Source organism: Coptis chinensis, chromosome 8, assembly GCF_015680905.1.
Source record: "Coptis chinensis isolate HL-2020 chromosome 8, ASM1568090v1, whole genome shotgun sequence".
NCBI lineage: Eukaryota > Viridiplantae > Streptophyta > Magnoliopsida > Ranunculales > Ranunculaceae > Coptis > Coptis chinensis.
The window spans coordinates 85,310,907-85,324,312 of NC_141463.1; the positions used below are offsets into that span (position 1 = coordinate 85,310,907).

The window sequence follows — 13,406 nt, forward strand, 5'->3', positions numbered from 1 at the left end:
GTTTTATGTGTATGATTTGTGATTGAGAGATTCAATAAAAGAGTGATTTTTAGGTCGTCTTTTAATTGTGTTTCAATTAAAGTGTAGATTCTATTTAACTGAAGCTTTCGCCAGTCAGATCTACATTAAGAATCAAGAAGAATAATTGAAGTTTGAAGAATTGTAGAAGTTATGGAGCAAAGTATAATAGGATTTTGGAGATTTGATATTTGATAATTGGTTTTTGATTGATCCCTAACCAAACTACATTGGCCTCTTTATATAGATAAACCATACTTGATAACCAAGAAAGAAAAATACTAATTCTAATTAAACTCAAATAAGAAACTACTAATTAGATAGCCTTCCTAATTCAATAGAACCCATCCTTATTGTCCTATATCACATAGCCAAAAATATAAAGGACACCCCTAGGAATAGGGACATAGCACGAGGATTGGGTATACAAGCACAATTCAAGAGGCACAAAATCTTCCTACTCAAATGGGAACCACCAAATCAAGGAGTCATTAAGATAAATACGGCAAGCAGTCTTGGGAAGGATAAAACAGGGAGGGGCAACACCCTTAGAGATCACAAAGGCAATCTTGTAGCATGTCATGCTACAAGAGGGGGGGGGGGGGGAGGGGAGAGAACAACACTACACCAAGAGCTCACTGCCATACATGAAGGGATCAAGCTATGCAGACAAGCAAGATACAGAAGAATCAAGATAGCTTCTAGTAAAAAAGGAGTTATAGAGATTTTGAATAGGAAAAGGATGATTCCTTGGATGGTTGAGAATGAAATATATGCAATATGGGATAATATAGGTGAGTTTGCAGAAGTAGCCATGGTACTAGTTCATAAAGAGTCTAACAAAGAAACTGAGCACAAGGAACAATATACTCCACATCACCCCTACATGAGAGAATGGCAAAGATTATTTTGGAGGATAAGAGAGGGTAAGATATACAATAACTATGTGAACCGTAGTAGATGATGACAATATGTCAAGTGTGCCTTACATGGCTTATGTCATAGGCTGAGAGTTGTAGGTGAATGATTTAGAGGAGACTGAGAGTCTAAGAGAAGAGTGTAAATAAATATTTTTATATTAATATAAAACCGCTTGCATTTTTGCAAAAAAATAAAAAATAAAAAATAAAATAAAAAACCCAACCAAGCATACCCATCTCTTAAAAACCAATTTCATTCCATGTACAAGTAACTATATCATGAAAGGACAAAAACTTAAGTTACTCGACATAACAGAATCAATCGAAAAAAAAACACTCGCGTGAGATTTTCTTCAATAAAAGTGCAGGCAACTTCTCTAAGAATCCATGAATTGATAACTTGGTGCACCAAACAGAGAAGCAACCAATTTAACCCTCAACAAACTTTTCAAGTATCTCTACAAAAAGTTAAACAATTCAATGCAAAGGACTGTGATGTCGGGACGTTTCTTCGTTATACAAAGCAAACCCGAGTAATTGAGAGAGATGGAAGAGGAGAAACAATCGAGTAATTGAGAGAGATGGAAGAGGAGAAACAATCGAGTGATTGAGAGAGAGAGAGAGAGGAGTTTTTTAGAAGAAAAGAGTTCTCAGTTTGGTAGAGAGAAGAGAGATGGGAGAGAACGTGGACAGTCAGACAGAAACCTACCAAACAACATTTTGGGCCACACACACTACTCTGGCCCAGAACGTTCGCTCCGCTCACTGGATAATAAGTTTCCTTCCACATATCAATTATGACTATAGGTTAAACAGTGAGCTTCTTCAATCAATTTCAGGATTACATACTTCATAGAAACTGAACCGCGATCTATAAGTATGAATTTCAATGTTATGGATGGTTTCTACAAAGGTACTACTATTATGGTAGTATACTTAACAGTGAGTGAAAGTCCAAGAGCAAAAACACTGGAAAGAGCAAAACTCAAGGATTTTATATTGCATTTACACCAAACTGGTATTTCGTTTTAGCACACTATCATGGAATTTAAAATTTTAATAAGCTTTCAAAGATCAATTATGACTACAGGGATGACAGTGAGCTTCTTCAATCAAATTTCAAGATTAAATACTTCAAAGAAACTAAATCACAATCTAAAAAACAAAATATTCTGTATGGATGGTTTCTAAAACAGTAGTTTTATACTTACCAGTGACTGATCATCCAATAGCAAGAGCACTGGAAAGAGCAAACTTCACAGATTCACTGGAAAATCGGGTACAAATTAAGTGAAGTGGTGGCATTGGTTTAAACTGAGTGTGAGGGAAAGGGAAGACAGATTTTGGTTTATTTCCTGAATTCGTTTGAAAATGGAGGGGAGAAGAAAGTAACAAAAACGTCATTTTTTCACTTTTCACAAAATGTAGGTTGCAAAGAGGAACACTATGGTACTTTTTTTTTTGGATTTTTGGAGAGGTAAAACCGTGCTACCTCCAAACTGGGGTAGCTCGCCAGCGTTATCTAGTTGACTTCCAAATTCAACTTGCATCAGCAGCAAAGTAGTAGTAGAAACAGTTGATCTACATTTTCAAACTTTAATCAGGAAAAACTAGAAGAAAGATCAAAACAACAATGTCACTTAGCACAACTACTCGACATTATGATAAACGGGGACAGATGAATTCCCTCAAAAAGTAACAGTGAATGATATTTACGCTCAAGCATCCTCCAATGTTTCTGTGAGATTGAAAGAGTTACTCAAGGTGAAAATCAGTTGCTTCTTTTGTGACATGTCCTCAGGTGAACTGTCATAGGCCCAGACCAAACTCCTAGAAGTGTCATCCCTATCTGGCCTCTTTGATTTTTCTCCAATCCTACTTGCTATTTATATGCACTAACAGGAGGAAACTCAGTTGCACCTACTTGATCAGTGTCCTTTTGTTCGTCCAGTCTGGTTTGGACTTAATTTTTCTCAAGCTATAGATTCTGCAAGGAGAAGTACTGGCTATTGGATATATTCTCTATGATTCGCACGTCAAATGATTCTCAATACCAGGCTATATTGTTCCCTATTGGCTATTACTATGTGGCTGATTTGGTTGGAGAGGAATAAATATCGCTTTCAAACACAAACCAGTCCTCTCAATGCCATTCGAACTGCTCAGCGGCTTTCTAGTGAGTTACTGAATCTGCATTCTAGTCTGAAATTCTCTACACACAGCAGTAATTCCACTTCCGTTGCAATTTGTTGGACTTTCCCTCCTCTCCCCCATCTCAATTTAATGTTGATGGCTCCTCTCTCAGTAATCCTGGTCCGGCAGGTGCTGGTGGTGTATTAAGGAATGCTTTGGGTGACATTCTGTTGGGTTTCTCTACACCAATCCGACAGGGTTCTACCATATATGCGGAATCTACTGATCTGCGAACTAGTATTCAACTAGCTGCTCAATTGGGACAAACAAATGACATCTTTGAAACTGACTCCCAATATATTTTTCAATGCATCAGGGCATTACAGAGAAGAACCAGCCTATACCGTGGGAAATACGACTCATAATCATGGATGTTTGGGACCTCCTTCTATCTCACACTTCATTTAAACTCCAGTGGTTTTACAGAGAAAGAAATTATGTGGCTGATGGTCTCGCAAAACTTGGCTTTGCTCAGGCTAATACTAATGAATGATGGTTAAAACCAATGGTAGCTCGTACAAATTTGCCGGAACCGTTACAATGTATGTCTCTGGGACATACTTTTGTATGGTGTAATAGACCACCCCCTAATATTGCTAGTCTAGTTTTCAATGATATAACTGCTGTATGTATTTTCCGCAATGTTAGATAAACAAAGGAAATGCAGTTACGAAAAAAAAAAAAACCCCATTTCTTCCCCAGAAATTTATGACCTCGAATCTCGATTGTTCGCGTTAAATTAAATGCTTTGAATCAAATCACTCAATCTGAAATACGTCACAGAGACAAATAGGGACAATATCAAGTTATAATTCAGAGAGGGAGCAAAATTATTCGAAACTCATAATTATTTATCTCAATGTCATGTGTATTGATGGTTTTCAAATATACCGAAAAATCTAAGACATGTTGAGAAAGAAAACAACAAAAATAAATTTGCAAACAGTAATGCTGCTGGAAAGCAAGTCAACTGGATTCAGAACAAAAGAATCTGAACTGACCTATCCTCGAGGGCTGCAGTCGGCATCTATGTTAAGTTGATACGGGAAAAGCCCCTTGATTACGACTACAACAGCAAAACAAACTTCATGTGCTTCATCACCGAAAGATCCATGGAGAGCCATGCTATCATTCGCTCTAAAGGTCCTTGACCATATGACAACCCAAGCTTTCTGCAAGCAATAATAATTTTTCAGTCAACTGGATGCAAGATCCTGCAAACGTTATAGTTATAACCCTGGATAAACAGTGAACAAATACTTTGTATTCATAACCCCGAATTATAATTGAAAATGAACATACAATGGATTACTCTCAAATCACATAATAAACTAAACATTAACCTTCAATGAAAAGCTCTCAATCTCAGCTATCCCCTCCACGTTGCCAACCTGCATACCAATATGCGCACCTTGTTATTTATGAGAAAATGCAGTCTCAAATTTTAAAAATGTACTCAGGCAATGATATATTAGAACCTCAAAGCACTGGAGATTGATAACGCTTCAGAGAACAAATTTGCATACTAGAACGAGAACCATCCCTGCAAAACAAGAAAGAAATCCTGTAACAAGATACTGACAACAGCAGCAAGGGAAAGCGACAAGTGCTCCCAAAGAACCTAATACGAAACCTCACTCCTAGTATTTGGAGCGCATACTAATTAAAGCATGTGCAGCAGTGAGAGCGACAAACCAACCAGGAAATGCATATTACCAAATTTGAGATTGTAATTCAGTAGAAACTAGTACTCAATGAAACTCACAGGGGGAGTATAAAGTGAGATTTTATATTGCATTTACATCAAACCGTTCGTCAACCAAGTAGTATTTCTTTTTAGCACACTAACATGGAACTTAACAATTAATAAACTTTCAAAATTCAATTATGACTACAGGGATGACAGTGAGCTTCTATAATCAAATTTCAGTATTACATACTTCATAGAAACTAAACCACAGTCTGCAGAACAAACAAGGGAAGACATTGTACGCTATCTAGCTGCACACCATAAAAGTAGGAATTACATTGGTTCTGTCCTATTAACTTGAAGGATCAAAATATTTCATATCAATACTGATCACTGGACTAAGCCGGCACAAATACACGTTCGCATTTCTTGAACATTCTACATCTGAAGGATCTAAATATTTCATATCAAAACTAGCACCGACAGTGTTCAAAGTGGGCAGAATATAACAATAATCACAATTTGGTCCTGAGATCTCCAGAAGGGCCCTCAATCTTCGCCAGCGACATGGGGGCATTCCATTCATTTTTTCATGTCCTAGCTTCAACGAATTTCGAATTGCTTTCAGCAACGATTGAAGACTTTTTAGTCAACTAGGATACAAGTGCCAGTAGCTTTGTTACAATGTGACGTGCATGCAAGCTCCCACTTGCATGAAGCTCCACGATCGAATCATCATCTTGCTCACTATGATGTGCTCTTTGATCTTCGGGTAAGTTGAACCAGGTGGTTAGCAGGTCCGAGCTTAGTGAGCTATAATCGAACAGGCGGATTCTCTAAGGCCACTTCTTTGATCTTGGTCATAAGCATTTCAAGGACATTATCGTTCCCGAGGAACCTCCAGAAATCGAAGGACTTGATTAAATTGAAGGATTTGTGGAAATCTCCCTGGCAAAAGGGCCCTAGAGGCAGCCATTACATAATCACAAACATTTCCAGGGGAGGGTGTAAAAAGTCTGTCTCTGACTCTCCTCAAACAGCTTACGGAATGTCTTGCTTATGACTTTCCCTTTGGCATCATGAGTCTTCACTGCCATATTAGGAACTTCCAGAAGCATAGCACATATCAGATGGACAGCCTCCAAAAGCTTCGAGATTTATGTGCGTGTGGTAAGGCATCTGATTCCTTGCTTCCATAATTTCCTGCTTTTTGAGTTTTGTAATGGCAGCTGCAATCTGAGACACCTTGACAAAGCAGCTTCTTAATGCTTCCATCAGCATATAACTCAGAAAGGTAGCTGTGGGCTTCTGCTATGAGTCCGGCTCTAAATGCACATAAACCAAGCTGAGCCATTGTCCTGTTGAATAGTATTTTGGTTGATGCGTCCAGATGTTGAACCTTATCCTGCAAAGTGGCTCATCAAGAGTAAATCTCTTGTCACGGAGAACTTCGTCATTGATGGCATGGTGATATATAGCAAATAACATAGCATCAACCTTAGCCGCATCATTCCGTGCTTGTCAATAAAAAAGCACGCAGCTCAGCCATCAATGCGCTGTCATTCTCGGAAAAGTGGGTCGTTGTTGTGCATGTTTGGAAATAAGAGAAGGTGTTGGCCACCAATACACTTGAACAGCTCCACCTTCTGTCTGCTCCACAAGTTTCCGCATCGCATCATAAGCCTCTCGGGGTTTATAGTACAAATGTTCCATCATTCTTCATTTTTAACAATTGCAGCTTCAACAAAATCTTTCTCCGTAGTTGTAAATACTTGAAAACCTTCTGAGAAAGAAGCAAGAGAACCGGTTCACAACGAAGCATCTCCTTATATGCCCAACTTTCAAGTCTCGCTGATTTCATACCAATACAAAATTCAAAAGCCACCCATGCATACAAATCAGGCAAGGCTGCCCGCCAGATCCGTACCTCTCCATCACAGTTTATTCCCTTACTAATATCCTCAAACCCAAATTCTCCTGAATCATCTAACACAATCTTTAAATTCTCTTCAAGGATATCGACTATGACAAGCATGTTTTGCATGCATTTTTTCCACACAGTGACTGGAACATGTCCACGAGGAACCACCTTAAGCTGAGTCCATACAATATAGACAAGGATGTCAACCTTTTGGGCTGGTATTTTTGCAAACTCTGCCAACAACGTGAGTTGTTCTATCTCCTCAAGCCTTGCTATTCCTTTCCGAACCCTAGTAGCTATAAAAATATTGTTAATCATATCAAATGTAACAATCTTACTAGGATCCTCAAAATATCCTCTGATCTTATCCATCTCCTTCGTCCAACTATCCCCTTGTGGCTTCTCGTATTTTATCCCATCATCCTCATCCGTTTCCCAATCCGAATCGAATTCCCGATCCACATTCCGAATCACTACTTCATCATTAGTCACTTCATCATCACTCACTTCATCCTCCTCTTCGATCGAATTTGTTTCATCGTCGCTAGAAAACGGAATATCCTTTTTTCTCACTTGCTGTCATTGTATACATGATTACAAACAATACTAAAACTTATCTCGACTTCAATTCACGCTCCTTTTTAGGGTTTAACGACCAACATCCTTTTATAACCCAATCTCAATCACTATAATCGGTTTCAGCCCGACTCTTCGATCTGTTTTGCAGATGTAAATTACTAAAACTGGGAATAAAATAGGTGAATAGACGCAATTGCCATTCAAATTTGTTTCCAACTCAATTGTGTACCATACTATACTAGGAGTTAAAAACCGTTGACCCATTACCGGTCTTCACCGATAAATACCCACCCAAACCCATACCGACCGAAAACAGACCCGAATAAAATAGGAATAAGCGCCGCCCATTTTTTACTTCGCGGTCATACTATATGGGTAATTCTATTCTTAAACTTAAACCGACCATCGGAAGCTTCAACCCATACCGTGTGTCAAAAACCCGTTGACCCAACCCCCTGTTGACGCGCATGATTCAAGACTCTATCTCTAATATTTTTTGTATTTTGTTTATATATATTTTTTAATTTTTTGTAGGAATTTGAGAGATATGAATACAAAATATGAGTTCAACATCAATTTAATATATTCAGTTTGAACGTTGGGGCGAAATATCAAAGTTCAAATTCGACTTTCAAATTTTGGAGAAGATGAATCATTCATTCTTTGTATTAATTTTGAATTCTTTTTAGTTTATATTTTATTGTTTTGTACCATAGATCCCGCCCATCTTCGTTTTATAATCTTTATGGAAAATAATCGATTTCAAATGGTAAATCACGAGAAAAATGTTTTTAAATTCTGAGGATATGGTTTTGGAGTTCAAGTTCAAGTTTTTTTTTATTTTTGTTTATTTTTATTGATTGATTATTTTTTTTCTACATGTTGTGAATTGGAAATATATTACTTGCAGAATTAGAAAGTTTTTTGGTGAAATTGGGTTAAAATGATAATTTCCTTTTGGCACGGATGACGCTAAAAACCAACAAAGTGACCCGGCGGTAGATTGATGGTCTTAAGACATGGCACTTAACTTCGCCCCTTCGTGGCGCAAATCGGGATTAGCGGGTTGTATCACATAGACCTATCATTTCGACCAACGTCACTATTTGACCAGGGTTTGACCTGCCCACCCCATTTATACCATACTACCATCCCATGATTCCTTTCTTGCACATCACGTAATATGTATGGGTTCACCGCGGTATTGACACCCAAAAATGGGATAGCACCCCTTTCCATAAATCCCATGAGATCTTGGCGCCTCCATTTTAATAAGACATTTTTAAAGTCCACCACCCCTTTTGGAATTGACCACAACACAAAACAAAGAAGAAAAGCTGGCGGCTACTTCTTCTTCAAAAAGAAAACATTAGAGCTCTCTCCGCTCCTCGATTTACACTTTTCATCTTCTTTTTTTGATTTCAATTCGGACATTTCGGTATTCATATCTCCTCTTGTCATTCAGTTCAATTTCTTATTCAATTTTGACTTTTATTGCCATAATTTGTTATATATAATTAAGTTGGGTAATTGTTCTTATGGTTTCTTATAAATTAAATTCGATAAATTTGAAAAACTAACTTGTATATTTGAAAAAACTTTAATGGTTTATTTTAGTTCTGAGTTGATTCTGATTCTGATGTCGCCATTTCATAAAAATTTCTAATTAATTGTTACTCTTGCAATGGGAATTTTTAGAGTTTTAAATGCAGCTATTCTTGGTTTTAATGTTGATTTCTGGCCGATTGTAAGTGCATTGTTGTTTTAGTTAAATCATTAAAAAAGAACTGAGCGTTGCATAGATGAATTTGTTGATTATTTTGGATTGAAAAAGAGTTGGTTTTGGTTGTATGAAATAAAGTTTGGATAAGGATCGCTAGATATTTGATGAAATACCTAAAATGAAGTTTTGTAATTTTTTTTAGTTTGGTTTTATTTGAAACTAAATGGATGTTGCATTTTTTGCTAAATATATCGAATGTTTAATTTTTTTTATTCCATTTTAAATAAGTCTTTGGCGATGATGTTGTTTATCTTGCTTATCATTTCAAATTTCTTAAAGAATAAACTATGATTAATTGTATGATTTTTGTAGTGATGCCTCCCAATAAAGATGAATCCAAGTGAACCAAATCTGAAGGAGGTACAACAACGGTGCGATAGATTACAAAGGAACTTTCCCAGGGTCTTTATACAAACTATACAAATGACATCTTTTGCAAAATTACCATTAGGATGTAAAGCTAAATCAGTTATTGAGGGACAACATAGTGGAAAGGAAAACTAACAGACTTATTAATTATAGAAACTCTTTTTGATATTAGAGATGAAAAGCAGCGAATTCGAATGGTTTTGGAGCTCATTTCTTCAAGGCATACTAGGACATTATCAAAGTTTGATTTCTTAAAAGCAAAGAAGAATTTCTTCAAGGCATCTAGAATGTTAAGAAGTGTCAATGTAACTAACATCACACCGGTGCCTAAAGTTGATAGCCCTAACTGTGTGGAAGACAATAGACCTATGCATGATGTAATGTCTATAAAGGCTATATCAAAAGTGCTTGCAAACAGAATGAAGAAATACATAGCCAAACTTCATACGAGAACCCATCAACATGTATTTAAGGAAGGCAAATCCGGGATAATCTACTCCTATCACATGAGTTTATGAGGAACTATCACGAGAAAAAGTTTCACCAAGATGCACACTGAAGATAGATTTTACAAAAGACTTATGACAATGTACAATGGAAAACCATCATTGACATCCTTGTAAAGCTTGGATTTCAATGTAAGTTTGTAGGTGGATCGGGGTTTGTATCACAACACCTTCATACTCTATTATGGTGAATGGGCAGCGATGGGGTGCTTTAAAGAGAGAATAAGGCATAAGACAAGGGATCCACTATCCTCGTTACCTTTTTGTATTGATTATGGAAGCTCTGGCGATGAGGCTAGAACAAGAAAGCAGAAGAGAAGCTTCAATGTTCACCCAAAATGTTTTAACCCCCTTATAACCCACCCATGCTTTGTCGATGACTGATAGTCTTCTTAACGAGTCTCTCATCCACTCGGGCCATTGTACAAATTCTTTAAGAATTTGAAGGATATTCTTATGCTCCACATGAACAACAGGAAAGAGTAACATTATTGTTAGGACTATCAACCGGAAGGGCTCAAGACCTAGCTAAAGCCATTGGAGTTAAATTGATCACACCACCGGTCAAGCACTTAGGTATGCCATTGGTAGCATCAAGATTAAGCATCGATGATTGTAATCCTCTTATTGAAGCTATGTCAAAAGGATAACATCAAGACTACAAGCGGTGAAATCAAGTTTCTTACCAATGTACAATTCCCTACCGGGGTAGGCGACGATTACCGATACTACCTAAAACAGTCACAAATGAACTTCAAAGAATGCACCACCTTTATATGGGTAGGATCAAAGATGAACAAGAAGATACACCATGTTAGTGAGGAAGTTTTATGTCGAGAAAAAAGCAATGGAGGGTTGGGAATCAATAAATTGGCAGCATGGAATAAGGCTGCAATCTGTGGTCTGACATTCAAGCTCATGACTGAGGAAGAGAACTTATGGGTCAAATGGATGAGCAAGAATAACATCAAATCAATGGAGTTTTGGACAATGAAAAGAACCCCAAGAGACTGCTCATGCTCATAGAGGAAGATCTTCTGAATAGAGTAAATGCCCGCGGGGGATGATGAAGAAGCCGATTACTAATGGGAAAGACACGCCATCCTGGCATGAGATGGGTGCTTGACAAACCCTAGCAACTGTGGTAGATCAACATGCTAGACAAGCATCGGGGAATACCGACAAAGCCAAGGTGAGCTACATTTCTGCAAGGACACACTTGAAAACCGTGACAATGTAAATTTATTAACCCGCCATCAAAGATGAAATAAAGAAAACAAAGGTTCACAGAGGGAGGCATGGGAGACAGATGGTGCTGGGAGAAACAAGCTCGGGGAAATATACATTGAAGTGCGGTATGAAGCCATCATGAGGAAAGATCGAGAGGTGGATTGGAGTAAATTGGTTTGGTTCATCGAGGCACAAGTTCTTGAGTTGGCAAGTTTACTCTGGGCTTTATTGACACAAAACAAACTAATGCAGTTGAATATCATTGATCATTCAAAATGCATTCTATGCAATGTCTTTGTGGAGAGAAATAATCGAAGATTCAAGAAAAAGAGAACCAATGCACGAAGTGATACGACAAAGGTGTACAAGGCCAAAATCAAAGAGAGTTTTGAGGAACAAGGGTTTAGAAAGAGATGAAAGGATGTGGAGATCCTCAAAAGAGAATAGAATCAAGAAGAAGAATTGAAGTTTGAAGAATTGTAGAAGTTAGGGAGAAAAGTGTAATAGGGTTTGGAGATTTGATATTTGATAATTGGTTTTTATTGATCCTAACCAAACTACATTGGCCTCTTTATATAGATAAATCATACTTGATAACCAAGAAAGAAAAATACTAATTATAATTAAACTCAAATAAGAAACTACTAATTAGATAGCCTTCCTAATTCTATAGAACCCATCCTTATTGTCCCACATCATTCACCCCGCTTCTTTTTAAAACAACTTCGACCTCGAGGTTGATGAAAATGAAAAGAATAACTAAACATTAATAGGGTCACCTTCAACCTCATAAATCTGATAAGCAATATCTTGTTCCACTTGGTCATTGTGGAGTCGCATCAACATCATCTTCGTTAGTGTTCTCATTATAGCCAAGAAATTGTTGCTTACGACATTTAATAGAAGAATGGCCTGGCTTACCACACTTGTTACAATGTTACACTTGTTACAATGTTCTCCTCTATGTTTGGCATAAGGATTTTGAGATGGATTGCTGGTTTGAGTGTAGGTTTGGTTTGGGCGAGTGTTTGGTTTGGATTGATTATAAAGTGGACGAGTATTAGCTTGAAATTAAGATTTAGGTTGGGGTGATGGGGTGGAAAAATGAGGGATATTTGGTAAGGGTAGTAGTGGTTCAGACATTTGAGGTGATGGATTATGGTATTGTGGGGATTTGTGGGAGCTGGAAGTAGGAGGTGGAAAATGGGTAGAGGTATTAGGATGAGAATGAGTTGAATATGGATTTGGGTCATATGAATGGTTAGAATGGAATAATTGTTGTAGTGACGGAAAATTGGGGAGATGGTAACTGATTCAAAGAACTCTTAATCTTGATAGCCACCTGAATCGTATCAGCCATAGTGTATGTAGACGAAAGCATACTATTACTTATAACACGATTAAGGCCACCAATAAAATGATAAATCAATTGTTCTTCGTTTCACGACATCATTACGAAAGCAATAAGTGAATAAAATTCAGTCATACTCTTCAATAGTTCCGGCTCCTTGTCGACAATTTTGCAACTTAGAAAACAATTGTTGGCGATAATCCTTAGGTAATAACTTAGCATGTAACAATCTCTTCATATGATTCCATGTAAGAATTTTAGGTTTACCTACAAGTTGTCGTTGTTCAATAAACGAAAGCCACCATGCTGCGGCTACCCCTTTCAATTTGTAAACAACCATCTTGACTTGCTTGTCTTCAAGAACATCCATAAACTTGAAAAACCCATCAACTTAATAAATCCAATCAAGAAAATCTTCAATTTTGAAATTACTTGAAAACTTTATATCTGCCTTAAGTTTGTATTCAGGGATGGCTCCATAATTGATCTTTGTTAAATCTCGACTGAGTCTCTTATCTTCATCAAACTTGCGTCTCCACTCTCCTTCATTAATATCCTCATCGATGCTCTCGGGATCGTTGGTGTGAGATGAGGAAGAGAACTTTGTGATGGAAGAATTTGATTTGTAAGATTGATTAAGGAGTTCGGTGATGGAAATAAGTGTTTTAGGTAAAATTTGAGCTACATCTCGGGGAAGGTGGAGCTTTTTAGGGGTTAATGGAAACATCAAAAGTGGAGGTTTCTTTTTGGATGGAAGAGAGATATTTGTTTGGGGATTAAATAGTTGAAGATGGTGTTTTTCCCGCAATGGTTTCTTTTAATATATTCATGAATCTCGTCTCAAAA

General features: G+C 37.3%; 1 pseudogene; it reads right to left on the reverse strand.

Annotated features, from left to right (window-relative positions):
• Positions 1-4,976: 4,976 nt before the first annotated feature.
• On the reverse strand, positions 4,977-6,278 carry LOC147483770 (eukaryotic translation initiation factor 3 subunit C pseudogene; annotated as a pseudogene).
• Positions 6,279-13,406: the final 7,128 nt, after the last annotated feature.